The sequence below is a fragment of the Stegostoma tigrinum genome, chromosome 29 (genome assembly GCF_030684315.1).
Source record: "Stegostoma tigrinum isolate sSteTig4 chromosome 29, sSteTig4.hap1, whole genome shotgun sequence".
Classification (NCBI taxonomy): domain Eukaryota; kingdom Metazoa; phylum Chordata; class Chondrichthyes; order Orectolobiformes; family Stegostomatidae; genus Stegostoma; species Stegostoma tigrinum.
This window is the reverse complement of record NC_081382.1, coordinates 24,714,716-24,733,406: the sequence shown is the minus strand read 5'-3', so window position 1 is coordinate 24,733,406 and position 18,691 is coordinate 24,714,716. Positions and strand designations below refer to the sequence as shown.

The 18,691-nt window shown below is 43.0% G+C and overlaps 1 protein-coding gene across 2 annotated transcripts in view; it reads right to left on the bottom strand.

The window, feature by feature from the left end:
* LOC125465563 (serine/threonine-protein kinase Nek6-like) overlaps positions 1 to 16,955 on the bottom strand; it is a 269,602-nt gene extending 252,647 nt beyond the window's left edge. The window contains exon 1 of one of the 2 annotated variants that reach the window (XM_048559236.2): positions 16,933 to 16,955. The gene's annotated coding sequence lies outside the window, so the exon portion shown is untranslated. Of the gene's footprint in view, positions 1 to 15,822; positions 15,934 to 16,932 lie in introns of those variants that run through there. The other variant, XM_048559234.2, reaches the window with a different exon arrangement.
* Between the last annotated feature and the right edge of the window lie 1,736 nt (positions 16,956 to 18,691).

Genomic DNA, 18,691 nt, shown 5'->3' with positions numbered 1-18,691 from the left:
CAAACCAATCTTTAAAAGCTGGCTGTTTTTCACCTTTGAATTGAAAGCATTAACACACATTCCAATCAGAGAAGTTTCCTACCTAGGCGACATTGCTGAACAATTACATGTTATATTTGCTTACACCTGGTTTTAAAACAGCCGTTCATAAATACGGCTCCACTTTAGCCATAAAACCATCTATCATATGTTTGTATTGTGCATTCCACAGTTTAATGCTCTGGTACATCACTGGAATTACTATTAACGTCATCATGCGTCATCCTCAAGCCAACCAATTATAAAAGGCGAACAGCCTGACATTCATTCAAACCATTTTGCCATAGCACGACATTTTCACCTTTCAGTGCTTGGTTGGTAAAATGATTAAATGAACCTGTCATGCATTCCAGAAAATGTCTCATTTTCTGACATTCATTTCCATCTGGAAGATTCTATCAGACATACATGAGCCTATATACCAATTTATGATACACAGGGTGAAGGAGAAAATGTACCCAGTCCCATTTCAACGTGTCACACATCAAACAGACATACACAGTTCTTTGAGACAATGGGAACTGCAGATGCTGGAGAATCCAAGATAACAAAGTGTGGAGCTGGATGAACACAGCAGGCCCAGCAGCATCTCAGGAGCACAAAAGCTGACGTTTCGGGCCTAGACCCTTCATCAGAGAGGGGGATGGGGAGAGGGTTCTGGAATAAATAGGGACAGAGGGGGAGGCGGACCGAAGATGGAGAGAAAAGAAGATAGGTGGAGAGGAGAGAATAGGTGGGGAGGTAGGGAGAGGATAGGTCAGTCCAGGGAAGATGGACAGGTCAAGGAGATGAGATGAGGTTAGGAGGTAGGAAATGGAGGTGCGGCTTGAGATGGGAGGAAGGGATGGGTGACAGGAAGAACAAATTAGGGAGGCTGAGGCAGGCTGGGCTGGTTTTGTGATGCAGTGGGGGGAGGGGATGAGCTGGGCTGGTTGTGCGATGCAGTGGGGGGAGGGGACGAGCTGGGCTGGTTGTGTGATGCAGTGGGGGAAGGGGAGATTTTGAAGCTGGTGAAATCCACATTGATACCTTTGGGCTGCAGGGTTCCCAAGTGGAATATGAGTTGCTGTTCCTGCAACCTTCGGGTGGCATCCTTGTGGCACTGCAGGAGGCCCATGATGGACATGTCATCTGAAGAATGGGAGGGGGAGTTAAAATGGTTCGCGACTGGGAGGTGCAGTTGTTTATTGCGAACCGAGCGGAGGTGTTCTGCAAAGTGGTCCCCAAGCCTCCGCTTGGTTTCCCCAATGTAGAGGAAGCCACACCGGGTACAATGGATATAGTATACCACATTGGCGGATGTGCAGGTGAACCTCTGATTAATATGAAAAGTCATTGTGCAGCCTGGGATGGGGGTGAGGGAGGAGGTGTGAGGGCAAATGTAGCACTTCCTGCAGTTGCAGGGGAAGGTGCCGGGTGTGGTGGGATTGGAGGGCAATGTGGAGCGAACAAGGGAGTCATGGAGAGAGTGGTCTCTCCAGAAGGCAGACAAGGATGGGGAGGGAAAAATGTCTTGGGTGGTGGGGTTGGATTGTAGATGGCAGAAGTGTCGGAAGATGATGCGTTGTATGGTGCGAGGTTGGTGGGGTGGTGTGTGAGAACGAGGGGGATCCTCTTTGGGCGGTTGTGGTGAGGGCGGGGTGTGAGGGATGTGTTGCAGGAAATGCGGGAGGCGCAGTCAAGGGCATTCTCGACCACTGCGGGGGGAACGTTGCGGTCCTGGAAGAACTTGGACATCTGGGATGTGCGGGAGTGGAAAGCCTCATCATGGGAGCAGATGCGGCGGAGGCGGAGGAATTGGGAATAGGGGATGGAATTTTTGCAGGAGGATGGGTGGGAGGAGGTGTACTCTAGGTAGCTGTGGGAGTCGGTGGGGTTGAAATGGACATCAGTAACTAGCTGGTTGCCTGAGATGGAGACAGAGAGGTCCAGGAAGGTGAGGGATGTGTTGGAGATGTCCCAGGTGAACTTGAGGTTGGGGTCGAAGGTGTTGGTGAAGTGGATGAACTGTTCGAGCTCCTCTGGGGAGCAAGAGGCGGCGCCGATACAGTCATCAACGTAACGGAGGAAGAGGTGGGTTTTGAGGCCTGTGTAGCTGCGGAAGACGGACTGTTCCACATAACCTACAAAGAGGCAGGCATAGCTGGGGACCATGCGGGTGCCTATGGCCACCCCCTTAGTCTGTAGGAAGTGGGAGGAATCAAAAGAGAAGTTGTTGAGGGTGAGGACGAGTTCGGCTAGGCGGATGAGGGTGTCGGTGGAGTGGGACTGGTCGGGCCTGCGGGACAGGAAGAAGCGGAGGCCCTTGAGGCCATCTGCATGAGGAATACAGATGTATAAGGACTGGATGTCCATGGTGAAAATGAGGTGTTGGGGGCCAGGGAATTGGAAGTCCTGGAGGAGATGGAGGGCGTGGGTGGTATCACGGATGTAGGTAGGGAGTTCCTGGACCAAAGGGGAGAAAATGGAGTCCAGATAGGTGGAGATGAGTTCGGTGGGGCAGGAGCAGGCGGAGACAATAGGTCAATCAGGGCCGGCAAGTTTGTGGATTTGGGGAAGGAGATAGAAACGGGCCGTGCGAGGTTGAGGAATAATAAGGTTGGAGGCTGTGGGTGGGAGGTCCCCTGAGGCGATGAGGTCATGAATGGTGTTGGAGATGATGGTTTGGTGCTCAGGGGTGGGGTCATGATCAAGGGGGCGGTAGGAAGTGGTGTCGGAGAGTTGGCGTTTGGCCTCGGCGACGTAGAGGTCAGTGCACCATACTACTACAGCGCCACCCTTGTCTGCGGGTTTGATGGTGAGGTTGGGGTTGGAGCGGAGGGCTGCCCGTTCTGCGGGGGAGAGGTTGGAGTGGGTGAGAGGGGTGGAGAGGTTGAGGCGGTTAATGTCTCGACGGCAGTTGGAGATGAAGAGGTCGAGGGAGGGTAGGAGGCCTGGGAGTGGTGTCCAGGAGGAGGACTTGCGTTGGAGGTGGGTGAAGGGGTCGGTGGAGGGAGGGTTAGGCTCCCGGTTGAAGAAGTAAGCGTGGAGGCGAAGGCAGCGGAAAAACTGCTTTATGTCCAAACATGACTGGTATTTGTTGATGTGTGGTTGTAGGGGGACAAAGGTGAGTCCCTTGCTTAGGACTGGCCGTTCGTCCTAAGTCAGTGGGAGGTCTGTGGGGATGGTGAAGATTCGGCAGGGCTCAGTGTGGCTGTCTACTCTGGGGTTGCTGGCTGTGGAGGTTGTGGGCGGAACGATGAGGTCGTCGGCTGTGGGCAGGATTCTGTCGGCGTCGGCCGTGGGCGGGGTCGCACCTCCATTTCCTACCTACTAACGTCATCCCACCTCCTTGACCTGTCCGTCTTCCCTGGACTGACCTATTCCCTCCCTACCTCCCCACCTATACTCTCCTCTCCACCTATCTTCTTTTCTCTCCATCTTCGGTCCGCCTCCCCCTCTCTCCCTACTTGTTCCAAAACACTCTCCCCATCCCCCTCTCTGATGAAGGGTCTAGGCCCGAAATGTCAGCTTTTGTACTCCTGAGATGTTGCTTGGCCTGCTGTGTTCATCCAGCTCCACACTTTGTTATCTTACACAGTTCTTTGAGTTAGTGCAAGTACTGATTTTTTGTACTTTTTGACCTGGAGGCATAAATTTACAAGGAACTACAATTGCCCTCTTATTTACCTAAGGGTATATCCATAATTACAAGTTTGTCCATTTAAAATATTTCAGCACAAGACTTTTGCAGGGCATTTAAAATAACAAGTAATTTTAGACACAATTCAGTTTTAGCTTTAAAACATCTTGAGTGTGCTTCTCTCTCCAGCCCACCCATCTACAGTACCATAGGAGAACTACTGGTAGTTAATTATTTCGGTACATCAGCTCTTGTATGATTTATTTGCACCCATAGTCCCACTGTGTAACAATGTACAATTAAATAACTTCCATTCATGTTTCTTAGAATATCTCAATGCGTTTCAAGTATTATTATTTAAGAGAAAAAAGATTTAGTACATTGCATATCTCATAAAATGCAGTGAAATGAAGTCAATTCATCTATTTTTGTAAGATTATTCAAGTGAAGACTATTGGTCAAGACATAGAAAGCATCTTTTCTGAACAGTTCCTTCGAATATCTTTGGTCACTTGAACAACATGGTACCTCAATGTCACTGTTGACGTACATTACGTTCCTCCTAGCTACAATGGTGTTTTTCATGGTTAATCCCTACTTTCTTACTTTTAATATGTTTAAGTTCAGTGTGCTCTATTCATTTCTCAGTCAAACCCAAATTTCAAACCAGATATTGCGTTACAGGGCTGTAAAGTGGAAAAAAGAAATATTCATGCCACTAAGTGCCAAGCAATGACTACTTCCAACCAAGGAGAATCTAACCGTCTCCCCTCAACATCTACAGCGTTGCCATTGCTAAATCTCGTACTATCAACATACTGGGCATCCCTATGGATGAGAAACATAATTGGACCAGCCATTTAAGTACTGTGGTTAAATGGGCCAGAAATTCTGTCGCAAGTGATTCATCTCTTGGTTCTCCAAAGCCTGTCCATCACCTACAAGTGCACTTTCAACATCACTCAGAAAGACTGGCATTATTCAAGACAGAGCAATCCACTTAATCAACATTCCATCCAAGAGTATAAATTAAACAATCCCTCCACCACGAGTGCAACATGCCTACAATATGCACTACTTGCCCTGGAGGATTCACTGCAGGATCTCGGAGACTTCTTTGGCAGAACTTGCCAAATGAATGACTTCCACTATCTAGAAGGACAAGGGCAGCCACTACATGGGAACACCAATACTTCCAAGGCACATCATCCTGACATAGAAATGTTTTGTCATTCCTGTTGCAGGGTCAAAATCCTAATTGCGCTTCACCACACAAAATTACTGTAGTATTTCAAGAAGGCCTCCTAATACCATCTTTGCAAGGGTAATGAGTAATAAGCAATGTACTGACCTTGGGCTGCAACTGTTTCTACAAATGACACTGATACACAATCTATGTCTCACATGCATAGAGCAGGCTGAAACCCCTATACCCTTGATCTTTAGTCTGCAGATGTACTCCTCTTCATTCGCAGACTGATGTTTGAATTCTCCTTTGGCAATTCTTACATTTATTTTATCATAAATATGGACAGCTCAAGAAGGTGTGCTGCTGAGATCAAGTAACTTATTCATTGACAACAGGTTCTGGTCATGGATTGAACCCTTGGGCTCAAGATTAGCTGTCCTGCAGCAGGTTGGTACTTTACTTCAGTTTTCTTTATGCACATCACAAGGCTGAAATTGTCACATACATTGTAGAACAAATTGAATATATGTCTAGCTTTGAATCAGTATTTAATGAATAGTCAGTGGGAAACAGGAATCAAAAAGATGGATCAGAACCAAGAATTATTGATGGGCATATTGAACCATTGGACAAGACTGCAAGGCAGGTCTAGCTGATAGTGTAGCATCTAAGAATGGAGTTAACAGAACGATTAAAGATTCCCTGTGTGAACCTCTGGAACGTTACATGCTATAGGATGCCAAGGAAGTTTCAAAGAAGCAGACTTCAAAAGGCAGAGGTATCTGTGCAGAGGTACAGGGGCAGTTAATCCTGAGATCAAGGCAATGAAATTGCCTCCTCATCAGGAAAATACCACCTCCAGGTTGTATTCCAGACTGTGGACATGAGACAAAAGACATGATTATGTATTAACATCCCAGGAATATACAAAAAATGGAGTTAAAACCAACTGCAACATCTGATCTGAGTGTGTTAGTGAGCTGATGTGCTGGTGTGGACCAGGGTGCAGGTAAAAAGCAAGTAAACTCTCTCACTCTGAGTACTGGACACCAGCCAGTATGGAAGGAAACAAGGCAAATAAATTTCAGGTAACCCGGAAAGACAAGAATCTCAAAATCAACTGCTCAACTACCAGCATCAACATGGCTAGCTATCACCCAACATAACTGCTTTAGCTGTTCATGAATAACCCAGAGACTGATCAACATAACTTTAACTTGTTAAAAAAAATCCTCATTTCTAATTTGTGAGTGTGTGCTTTGTTTTACTATTTCTTGTCATATTTAAGAACTAGTACACTCACCATTTTAAAACATTTTTAAAATATGTTCCTTGTAAAACATAAATTCATCAAATCTGAGAGGAATGTATTCACAAAGAAGTTGAACCTTTTAATTAACCTTGTAGCAACCAATCGGATGTGAGTGTGGAATGAATAAAGAAGGGAGCCAGTACCTCCCTCCTCATGTGGAAGCACAATAATTTTGGATAATTAATTGTAAGGAATCGCCTTGGAGAAAGAACAGTTTTTGAACTTTACACAAGGTGAGCTCTTAATCCATAGTAGATATATCAAGAGGACGTGGTTATCTTTGTCTCAAATCGTAAGGTTAAATAACAATGCTGTCACAGGAAAGCACTGGTCACTGTGAGACTCAATTGCTCAATCAAAACTGGTGTATCGAGTTAAAATGATCGAGTAAGTCAAAAAAGGGTGGTATGGATAAACCTTCCTACTGTTTAGTATGACTCTCACTCTGAGACAAAGCAACAAAGTAGCCTCACTAGCAAAGCAATAAGCAGATGCTTTCTGCCCCATTCGTATAACTTCAATCATTCATTTTCCACAAGGGACTGACCTCCATAACATTTACAAGATGGCATGTGGGAACAAGAAATGATCAGAACTATGAGTTTAAATTGTGGCCATTGTTACAGATTTAAATCTCTCATCGTGAGATCCCAGTCATAGAATGATTTATTTAACATTACTGTGGCAGTACTTCACCACACGGACTTAACAGTTTGAGAATGCTCACCACCACCACTTACTCGAGGGCAACTAGTGTTAGACAATAAATGTCAGCTACCAAGATGTCGATTGTGCTAAAAATGAATGTTTTTTTTCAAGAATTCTTCAGTTTCACGGCATTTCCATACTGTATAATTTCATCTCACATTTTGTATGAGTGATATATCACACAACATGGACCTAAAGTATGAACTGAGGAACACAAAACTTTGCACAAGAATTAGTTGTCACACATGTATGTGTTTTGTTTTGTGAACCTTTAGTGCATCAAGAGATTACATTGGAAATTTATTTGTCTTGTGTCACTGTTTTGGTCATAATTAATGAACACCCAAGGCAAATTTTCACCTTCTATAAACATAATGATGAATAATTGCCCAACTTACAGTGTAATATAAATTCACATGGGTGTGTGTTTTCAGCTGTTGTGTGCTGGTAACTCTGGTGTAGTTTAATACTTCCTCTGACGCTTGTGCTGTGCCTGGCAACACAACACAAGAGCTTTGCATCAGTTTGGTAGAAGGCTGACCTGCTGCAAATCCCCTCCGCATTTCAGTTATTAATCAAATGCAAACTTTGGAGTTGTGCAGGTAATTTAATACCTCCCACCAGTGCAGCAGAATCAGGCAGCCCTCAGTGTAAACCCTGGAGAAGGATCTAATTCAGTTTGGTTCAGCAGGACCTGAAACTGTGTAGTATCTCTGTGGAACTTGGCCATCAAAGAGGTTTAAGGTAACACTGGAGTCAAACAGCTGTAATCGCTGAAGATTAATGCTGAAGATGAACAAGGGAGAAGTCCAGCTGCTTGCAGTTAAGCCAGAGGATAAATAACATATTGCAATGCATGGTTGCAATTCATTCCCAGGAAATGTTAGTTCCAGATGCCAAACGCCACAATGACACAACAGTGCACAATAGTACAATAAAATGTGAAATAAAGTTTGGGATAATAATTAGCTGATTGAAAACATTCATGAACAAGATTGCATTGTTAGCATTTTAATTACATTTTAATTTATTTAAACATGCAGCACATTACACTAATGAGGGGAATAATCAACATGATACAAGTCATCCCACAGCAGCATGTTTGTCACAAGTGAAATGTTCTAATCGTCACTGAAGTGTGTGTAACTTTAACTTTGTACACTTTTTCTAGTGAAGAACTTAACAAATGGTTGCACACTTGGAGATGATAAGGATCATTTGAGACCTCAGGGGTCAGCCAACCCTGACTTTTTACAAATCATTCCATGCCCAAGTTAAGGGTTCAATGCACAAGGTTACGAGCCATAGCCAACAATGGAAGCAGTGAACTTTCAGTGGTGATACCAGAAAAGCTACTTATTGCTGATAGGTGGAGGATCCTTTGAGAAAAGTTTCTACCAAGCACATATGAAAAAGACAACAGGAAATCACTATTATTTTCCTGATATTATTTTCCTCTACCTGTCCCTGATTTTGCAGATGTTGGCTTTATTTTTAAGAATAAAGTATATTTTTGGAATAAAAATCTGTCTATGCGAAGTTAATGAGAATTGTAATGCAAGCATCGCAGTATCTATGGTAAATATACAAGTATGGTTCTCACTCTGAGAGCTCACACATCCCTATTCCAAGGACCCTGGTGGTTATAGTGTGGACATTCCAAGAAGATTGCTATTACCATGGGTTTGATTGCAGTTTGCCCTCAAAGCCCTGATAGACATCCTTTCTGTAAGTAATTGAACCGTTTGCTGTCTTACTGCTGAACTCTTAACCAAGCAGTATGCCATTTTCATTGATTGTGTCTTATTTGGAGATCCACTTTCCAACTCATTACACCTCATGTGAAGTGAAATTACTGGGTGATGATTTCCAGGGACTAGTTTCATTGTATACTCAGGAGCAATTCCCATGCGTTATTTGCATGTCTGAATCAATGATGACTAAACTACTTTGCATCGGTATGAAAATTGACTTGTAACTATTCCCTTACAAAATTTCCTGAAGATTTGTTGTGGATTTGAATGGCAAGGTAGCTCAGTGGTTAGTACTGCTGCCTCAGAGTTCCAGGGACTTGGGTTTGATTCCAGCATTGGATGACTGGTTGGAGTTTACACATACTCCCAGTATCTGTGTGAGTTTCCTCCAGGTGCTCTGGTATCCATCCACAATCCAAAGATGTGCAGGTTAGGTGGATTGGCCATGTCAAATTGCCCATAGTGTATAGGTATTTGCAGGCTAGGTGGAGTAGCCATGGTAAATGCAGGGTTACAGGGACAGTGTAAGGGACTGGGTCTGGGTGGGATGCTCTTCAGAGGGTTGGTGTAGTCTCAGTGGGCCAATTGGCTTTGTTCTGCACTGTATGGATTCTATGACTCCTTAGTCCCTAAAGCAACATGGTCCCAGTTTATTGTTCTGGATAGCAGTTGCCAAAATACCTCATATGCTCAATACACAAAGCCAGATGATGAGGGCACAGATGTATTGAAACAATTGCTGAGTAAACATTAGTGAGTACAGATGTGAATTAATGTATTGTAACTGCATAGAACTCACAGCATTTGCTGGGGCTTGAAAAACGTTTTCACTTGTCTCTCCCAATTTGGCAAACTGTCTGGAAATATTTGACCTTGACTATATGGTTTCATTTATGATCCCATTTAATACTAATAAAGATCTATAGCTTTCTAAATAAAACCTATTTGCCATGCTTTACCATTGTAAGCTGAAAAAATGTTCCCATCATATTATTTCAGAATAAGATATGAAAAATTGATTTGTTACAAGATATATTTTACCACAATTCAGGATTGAATGGATTAGACATTGCTTCTTTTACTTTGGGACATGCATTCAAGTCCCACCAAATTGTTGAAATTAAAATCTCATCAGTCAGTGATTTGTCATAGTTTTTTGAGAAAAGCACTTGGACGGTCTCAATCGTGCTCTCAGTTAACACAAAGCATAAAATTGTCCGTAATTGAAATTTCACTTTGTGGGGCTGCCTGGTATTTGATATTGGATATGGAGATTCATTGTTTGATGTAGCACTAGATTCTCTACTAATGTATGGCTGAAACACAGAATCCCTACAGTGTGGAAACAGGCTATTCAGCCCAACAAGTCCATACCACCCCCCTCTGAAGAGCATCCTACCCAGATCCACAACCTTTCCCTGTAACCCTGCATTTCCTATGTCTAATCCACTTAATTTACATACACCTGGACAATATGGGTAATTTAGCATGGCCAATCCACCTAACCTGCACATCTTTGAACTGTGGGAAGAATCTGGAGTACCCAGAGGAAACCTCCATTGACACAGGGAGAATGTACAAACTTCACACAGACAGCCACCCAAGGAATCGAACCCAGGTCCCTGGAGCTGTGAGGCAGCAGCGCTAACCACTGAGCCACAGTGCTATCCTCCTTTTTGGGGGAATGTGGGGTAAACAGAGGAAGTATTATTGGAAGCAATTTTTTGTGCTTGAGCTGCTCCGAGTGTGGCTAGGACAACATTGAATGCCGGAAACAGATTATACTTTATTCTTTAGGATGAATTCCCTCCCTTTGATAACAGCTCTGTTTTTCTTAAGTTAGACTACATTTAGTTTCACTTTTCTTGGGCCAGGCATTGCTGCTGGTAGTGCAACTCTCATTCAAGAGTTTAGACATTTCATCAAAGACCATGAAAGTCATTCAGCCAACATAAGTTACGCGTTTTTTTGATGGTTTGGAATCACTTTTACTGATTTATTTCTTCCTCTTCCTTTACCTGCACTCCAGCTGCTATCAGATTAGAAATTGGCAACTCTTGACTGTTTCGAATAATCAGATGCTTGATGAATGTTATAGCTAGGAGAATTAAAACTCAAATCCTTGGTGTAAACGGTCAGCATTTAAAAAATTTAAAATCTTCAGTTCATTCCTGCAACATTAATATTCCTACTGAAATTGGTCTTGCAATTCACAAAAATAATTTATTTTGCCCCATCATATTTTGCCTTATTTATTGCTGATACAGAATGACGATGTGTTTTTCTGTGAATTTTCCCTTCGGATGCAACCACCCCACAGTTTCAGTAAGTGACTCCTTATGTTCTTTTCAAAACAATGGAACAAAACTAAACCAAGTTAAAAGTAATAGCCCCTTAAATGGACGCATTGTAATGAAAAGCAAATGTTCAAATAAAACTAACAAAATTTAAATTAAAATGTAATTGTGGGAGGGAGTTGATGCATGCCCGCTTCTATGATGCCCATCAGCAACATACAAGTAGATGCCACAGGTTCCTTCTCTAGGGACATTTGGGCATGAAGACATGCACTCAAAGTGAACCCCTAATCAATGACCTCTATCTGCAACTGAAGCCTCATAACTGACATACAACTAACACTGCAATATTAGAATTTGGTACTTCACAAGCTGAATGCAAAATGCTGATTCCTTGTTTTGACAAAGCAAGATAATGTAAATACTCCATTCCCAGCAAATTCCAAAGGATAAAGGTCCACAACTACCTCTGCTTCAGAAAGAGATGATGGGCACTTCTACTCCATTCAACAAATTAGCTTGGCCAGGAGTATTGAATGTGCCATTTTCCATTTATCCTGACCACCTATGTAGCAATGGCACACAATTGGTTATATATTGGAGAGATGCTCTATTCTTGATCGTACGCACTACCAGTTTTTAAAAAAGGTTGTACAAATTTATACCCAAATTGATATATCATGAAAATTTGCATGTATATTCAAAATAGTCACACTTTGAACTATTTAGCTGCTCGATTGAATGCACATGACTATGAATTCACTGCTGGAGAGGGATGAGGTATCCTATTTATGGGCGTCTATTAGTGCTCAGCTGCATAACAACAAGGTGAAGACAGTCAGTATTTACTGTCATTCTCATGATAACATGTTGTTTCTGCATTCATGCAAAATTACCCAGGAATCCGGGCAGAGATGTCTGTGAGTGCACCAGAGCAAGAAATATGATACCCCATCCAATAGATAAACTTGCACCAACTCTAATTCACACAATAGACAGCATCACTCAAACTGTACTTGTAAAATGTCCCATCTCTGATGGAAACTTTATTCAAGGTCAGCAGTCACATGATGCCAGGTTATGGTCCAACAGGTTTATTTGAAAGCACAAGCTTTCAGAGTACAGCTCCTTCATCAGGTGAAGACCTTGCCTGACAAAGGAGCTGCTCTGGGGAAGCCTGTGTTTTCAAATAAACCACTTCACCTGACAAAGGAGCAGTGCTTTGAGAGCTTGTGTTTTCAAATAAACCTGTTGGATTATAACTTGGTGCCATGTGACTTCTGACCTTGTCCATCCCAGTCCAATATCAGCACCTCCACATCATGAGAACTTTATTGATAAACATTACCAATTGTACATGATAACAATGGTGCACTTCTTTGTGTTCAAGTGGTTCGGGCATTAAAAGAAGATTTACTTGTGTGACTATATAAGTATGAGCAGACTGAAACTGAGTTTAAGATAATAAAATGTGAAGCTGGATGAACACAGCAGGCCCAGCAGCATCTCAGGAGCACAAAAGCTGACGTTTCGGGCCTAGACCCTTCATCAGAGAGGGGGATGGGGTGAGGGTCCTGGAATAAATAGGGAGAGAGGGGGAGGCGGACCAAAGATGGAGAGAAGATAGGTGGAGAGAGTATAGGTGGGGAGGTAGGGAGGGGATAGGTCAGTCCAGGGAAGACGGACAGGTCAAGGAGGTGGGATGAGGTTAGTAGGTAGGAAATGGAGGTGCGGCTTGGGGTGGGAGGAAGGGATGGGTGAGAGGAAGAACAGGTTAGGGAGGCAGAGACAGGTTGGACTGGTTTTGGGATGCGGTGGGGGAAGGGGAGATTTTGAAGCTGGTGAAGTCCACATTGATACCATTGGGCTGCAGGGTTCCCAAGCGGAATATGAATTGCTGTTCCTGCAACCTTTGGGTGGCATCATTGTGGCACTGCAGGAGGCCCATGACGGACATGTCATCTAAAGAATGGGAGGGGGAGTGGAAATGGTTTGCGACTGGGAGGTGCAGTTGTTTATTGCGAACCGAGCGAAGGTGTTCTGCAAAGCGGTCCCCAAGCCTCCGCTTGGTTTCCCCAATGTGGAGAAAGCGACACCGGGTACAGTGGATGCAGTATACCACATTGGCAGATGTGCAGGTGAACCTCTGCTTAATGTGGAATGTCATCTTGGGGCCTGGGATAGGGCTGAGGGAGGAGGTGTGGGGGCAGGGGAAGGTGCCGGGTGTGGTGGGGTTGGAGGGCAGTGTGGAGTGAACAAGGGAGTCACGGAGAGAGTGGTCCCTCCAGAAAGCAGACAAGGGTGGGGATGGAAAAATGTCTTGGGTGGTGGGGTCGGATTGTAGATGGCGGAAGTGTTGGAGGATGATGCGTTGTATCCGGAGGTTGGTGGGGTGGTGTGTGAGAACGAGGGGGATCCCCTTTGGGCGGTTGTGGCGGGGGCGGGGTGTGAGGGATGTGTTGCGGGAAATATGGGAGAAACGGTCAAGGGCGTTCTCGATCACTGTGGGGGGAAAGTTGCGGTCCTTGAAGAACTTGGACATCTGGGATGTGCAGGAGTGCAATGCCTCATCGTGGGAGTAGATGCGGCGGAGGCGGAGGAATTGGGAATAGGGGATGGAATTTTTGCAGGAGGGTGGGTGGGAGGAGGTGTATTCTAGGTAGCTGTGGGAGTCGGTGCGCTTGAAATGGACATCAGTTACAAGCTGGTTGCCTGAGATGGCGACTGAGAGATCCAGGAAGCTGAGGGATGTGCTGGAGATGGCCCAGGTGAACTGAAGGTTGGGGTGGAAGGTTAGGTTTGAATGTACATGTTAGTAATGTGCATTTCTGTAAATAAGTGTTTGCAAAGTGATAATGGATTGGTTTAGAGATAATGGGAACTGCAGATGCTGGAGAATTCCAAGATAATAAAATGTGAGTCTGGATGAACACAGCAGGCCACAGCTTGGCCTGCTGTGTTCATCCAGCCTCACATTTTATTATCATGGATTGGTTTATCTCACTTCTTTTAGCCCTTTGGAAGAGAACAAACTGTAATGCTTTCAATGTGTGGAGAAAGAGCAAACTCTTGGCACAGCCTGAACAAATTAGAAAGTAGTTACCTGTGAAGTAGAGCTATGCGTGAGAAACAGTCTGAGACATGATTAGGTCAGAAGTCTAACAGTCTTGTGTATCAAAATATTACTTTGCAGTCAGTGTGTGCAACTGTCTACTGAGATTTATTGTCCCCTAGAGCAGATTGTTTGGTGGGGTTGGTGGGAGGTAGAGTGTAAAGCTGAGTACAATGCCACAGGGGCTATTCTTGCAGCTACCTACCTGTCCTTACAGTAACTGCACACACAGAGACAGATAACTAGTTGGCCTGCCCTCAATCAATGGTCACTAATGGCCTTCTTCCTGTAGTGAGTTCAAGTTAAACCAAGAATGAAGTCTGAAGACCTTCATTTCTTGTGCATATGGGTGGGCCAAGGAGGAGTGGGTGCCTCTTTTGGAGCCAATGAGACCCATTGGAGGTCTTTTCCTGGCAATAAACCACCCTTCAACCCTCCGGTCACTCAAGTGGGGGTGAAAGCCTCACCTCACACCATTTAATGACGCACTAATCATTAAACGCTTGTAGGGCAAAGACACCAGATTGTGGGCAGGCTCATTCACACCAGAGATGTGAGGAAGATCCTGGCAGGATCATCCTGCCTATGTGTTCCACTTGTCTTCTCCTTGGGGTGACGTTCCTCACCCCCTTTTTGCATTCCAGTTGAATAACCATCTGCTTTAATTAGGGTTGGGAGTTATATCTACACATGCCCATCCTGCTATGCAGTTGGGTTCTGTTTTGCTGTACCCACAAGCTGTAGCATTAGATCTTCTCATAGATGACAGTAAAGTAATATTTAAGTTACTCCAGCTATTTTATAGAATCTAATGCATTAATTCTACATGTACTAAAAACGTCTTGGTTGCTCACCAACATTCCTTTTTGATTATTTTGCACCTGATTGTTTAACACTGAGTTCCCAGTACAGTTCGAGAAACAACATTTTGATTAAATAATCTTCCTACATGTTATTTCTACTCTTGATTTCCTTTGTCATTGGGCCTCATTAGTTGTAACAGTCCATAATTTTCTAGTACAATGGCAAACATTGTTGTGTGGTACTTTTACCATTCCTTGGAATTCACATGAAACTGCTCCACCAGTTTAATTTGTAAAGATAATATCAACGTTGAAATTATGTCCTGCTCTTTTCATAAATTATAGTAATATCTTATTTATAATTATTATGCATTATGTTGCCACCAAATACATTACTACAAAATAAATTTGGGGAAAGGTACAACTGTACTGCAGAAGCTTCGAAGATTAAATATTCCTGACAGAAATGTCAAGGGAAACATAAATACAAACTTATTTACTGCTAAACTCCTGGAAGATATCTATCAAAGAAACTTAAGAATGCTTTTCATTTCCAGCTGCACAGCATTATGCAATTTACATCACCTTATCTTACTAACAATAGTCCAACAAATCATCATACACTATGTAATCAAAAGGTGCAATGCTTACTATAATTGTAACCTGAGAAAGTGGATTATCCACATCATAAGCCACATTGGTATTGCATTCTCAATGAGATTTGTTTATCTGCAAGTTTTTGATGCAAGAAATTCAAATTCAATTCTGTAATGCATATCGTAAGAACAGTTCGTCAATCCATTAATGTAAGGGTGTATGGTTAGTTTGTTTACATTCTGCTCACAATTAGGTCACTTTTTTGTGAAGATACAAAGCCTTAGTAAAGCATGGTGCAAATTTTCCACAGCATGAACAGGTATCCCCTTTCACTCACAGCAAGAATATTCTAATATTTGTTTTTAGTAAGAAAAAGACTATGCACTTACGTTGAAATATGTCTTGTGGAAAACGTTTGCCTGGTCAAACTTAAGACTAATCAGAACTAGCAGTAGGCTTGTGCAATGTGTGCACTTTAATGTAGCTCTCTCCCTTCCCTCGTACTGATTTCTATTGGTGTTTGATGAATTCACTCCCACAGTATCTGACTGACGTGGCCTACAGGGTGGGGACTGGAACTCAGCAAACCAATTGTGATAAAAGGCTTAAATACTGACATGCAAAATGAGAGGGTGGAATGTGTTGAAATTGCTATGGGGCGGTGAAAGGTTGTAGAGACAATAAATACTGGCAATCATAATTAGTTTAAATCTTTTGATGGTTGTGAGGCAAAATCATTTCAATATATTTGCGTGGTTGTCTCAAAATCTTTGGATTATAAAAGTAAACTCAGCAAAAATATTGGGGAAAACCAGAACCAAAATTTACCAGATAAAATTATTAAAACTGTGGGATTTGCAATTTAGCCGTACTAGTTTCAGACTCTTAAGTGTTTAAGGATTGTATTTTGGAACAGGAAACAAGACGCTTTAAAAAGGGAGAGACAATGACCCCATAAAGCATGCATGAATTTTAAAATACAGTCATTTTACATGCATTATATCATAAGGAAATTTTTACTTGTCATTTGCATCAAAACTGATAAGTACAACACCGCACAAACCCGTCAGTAAAATATTTCAGAGGTTATCTGTTTCTGGTGAGTAAGCTGTTTCTACAGTGCCAATAAACTTTTCACCCTCCAAAGCTTAGGAGCTGTATTTCGACGGGGGAAACAAATCCTATATAAAAATAAGGATCCTCCCACTCCACATTAGATGGAAGGGCAGAAATCTCTTCAAGCCGGGAAGGTCTCCAAGTCGCCTGATACATTGAGCCAGGAATTTAAAAACATAAACATTGAGGCATTCAAAATGGTGAGGCAAGTATAATGATGTTACTTATAAGCAAGAGGTTCGCTTTGGTTTGTTAGGCTGCCAAAGCTGGAAAGTAACATAATCATTGTCTGGCAGTGTAGAGGCATTAGCCCTTTCTCATTTAAACAAAAAATCAGATGAAGGTTAATGAAAGATGTTGAAAGTAATGTCTGGAATACCTACCTATACGCTGTACTATTAAATATCTAGCTTAAGAAACAGATGCCATCCACAAACTGTCCTTCCAGTTGTTACAATTTTGGTCATGCTCTTTCTCAACACAGCATTGTAATGCAGGTTCTGGACATTACTCTGGGAGTAGGCTTCTGCTGCCTCTGTTTCAGCACAGTCTCCATCGTTTATCTGTAAAATGAGAAAAAAGGAGATAGTTATCAAATGATATTGGGTAAAGTCACAGGCAACTGACATACTATTTTTATAATAATTCTTGTATCCGTTGGCTAAAGACTATTTATAGCAACAGCTACCTAATTGCTCCTTCTCCATTATCTTTATTAACTTGTGGGAATTAGCACACTACACACAATAATATATTAAAAACAAAAGTATTTTGATTTATATAAGTATATGAACTAAAGTAGAAGGAATAACAGCCAGGAAGCTCGTTCAACAATTCATGATCATTTTTCCTTTCTCTAAAATGTTTCAGAATTGTTTGGTGATTTTTTTCCAGCCATTAAAACGAAGGAGTGTGGCAGCAAAATAAGTTGGGGTTGTGTGGGGGGTGCGGGGGCAGGAAGGTGGAGGAGAAATATGGGAGCAGTAGTCTAACAGTTTGCTGCCACCTCTGGATTTCGCCGAATTGACCACCAATGAGATTGGGAATGACTAATGGGTGAAATGTGTAGCCAGTTAGGGAAATTCACCTAATAAAAGCCAGTTCATGTGTGGATTGGCTCTTTCCCCACAGCATACATTTCACTTGCTACCTCAGGAAGGAAGATAAGCATATGTCAATGAAGTTTCTGCTCACCGCTGATCCAACACTAGGAAGGGGGAAGCCTGGATTCAATATGTTAAGGCTGATGGGAACAATCCTTGAAGCAAGACAAATTTAGTGTCATTCCATAAGTCCAGCTAACGGGATGATGGGCTTTATAAGGTTGGCACGGTGGCTCAGTGGTTAGCACTGAAGCCTCACAGCACCAAGGACCTGGGTTGGATTCCAGCCTTGGGTAACTGTCTGTGCGGAATTTGTACATTGTCCCCATGTCTGCATGGGTTTCCTCCAGGTGCTCTGGTTTCCTCCCACAGTTCAAAGATGTGCAAGCTAGGTGGATTGGCCATGCTAAACTGCCCATATTGTTCATGGGTGTGTGGATTATAGGGGGGTGGGTCTGGGTGGGATGCTCCAAGTGGTGGTGTGGACTTATTGGGCCAAAGGGCCTGTTTCCACACTGTAGGGATTCTAATCTAATCTTTATTGACCTCAAGGCTGCAATATGGATTCTACATACTCTGAGGCTGACTGGCTTGCTGCTATTCTCTAAAGAATGCTGGCTCTTATTGTTTCCACCATGACCTCAAGTGGAATGTTCAAAAATAATGAGGCTGGCCTTCCCTGGGTAGCATCTATCTTCTTCCTTTGCAACTGTGCGTGCTGCCTGTGAGCCTTTAAACAATCCACCCCACATTTGGGATTCTGACTCTTCGTCCCAACAGCTGCACCCTATTCAACTCCAAGCTTGGAGCTGTCTCTGAAAAGTTCACTTTAAAGGCTCAATACTAGTGGGGCTGGTTTGCCAATCTGGATGGTTCTGATACTGATCAAAAATTATTTAGTAGCGCTTCTACCTTTGTTTATTAGTTATCTCTTTAAGACACTTGATAAGGTGCAGCATAAGAAACATATTACAATAGAAAGATTAAAGCACCTGGTATGAAAAAGGATGCAATTACAGGGTTATAAAGATGGACAGGA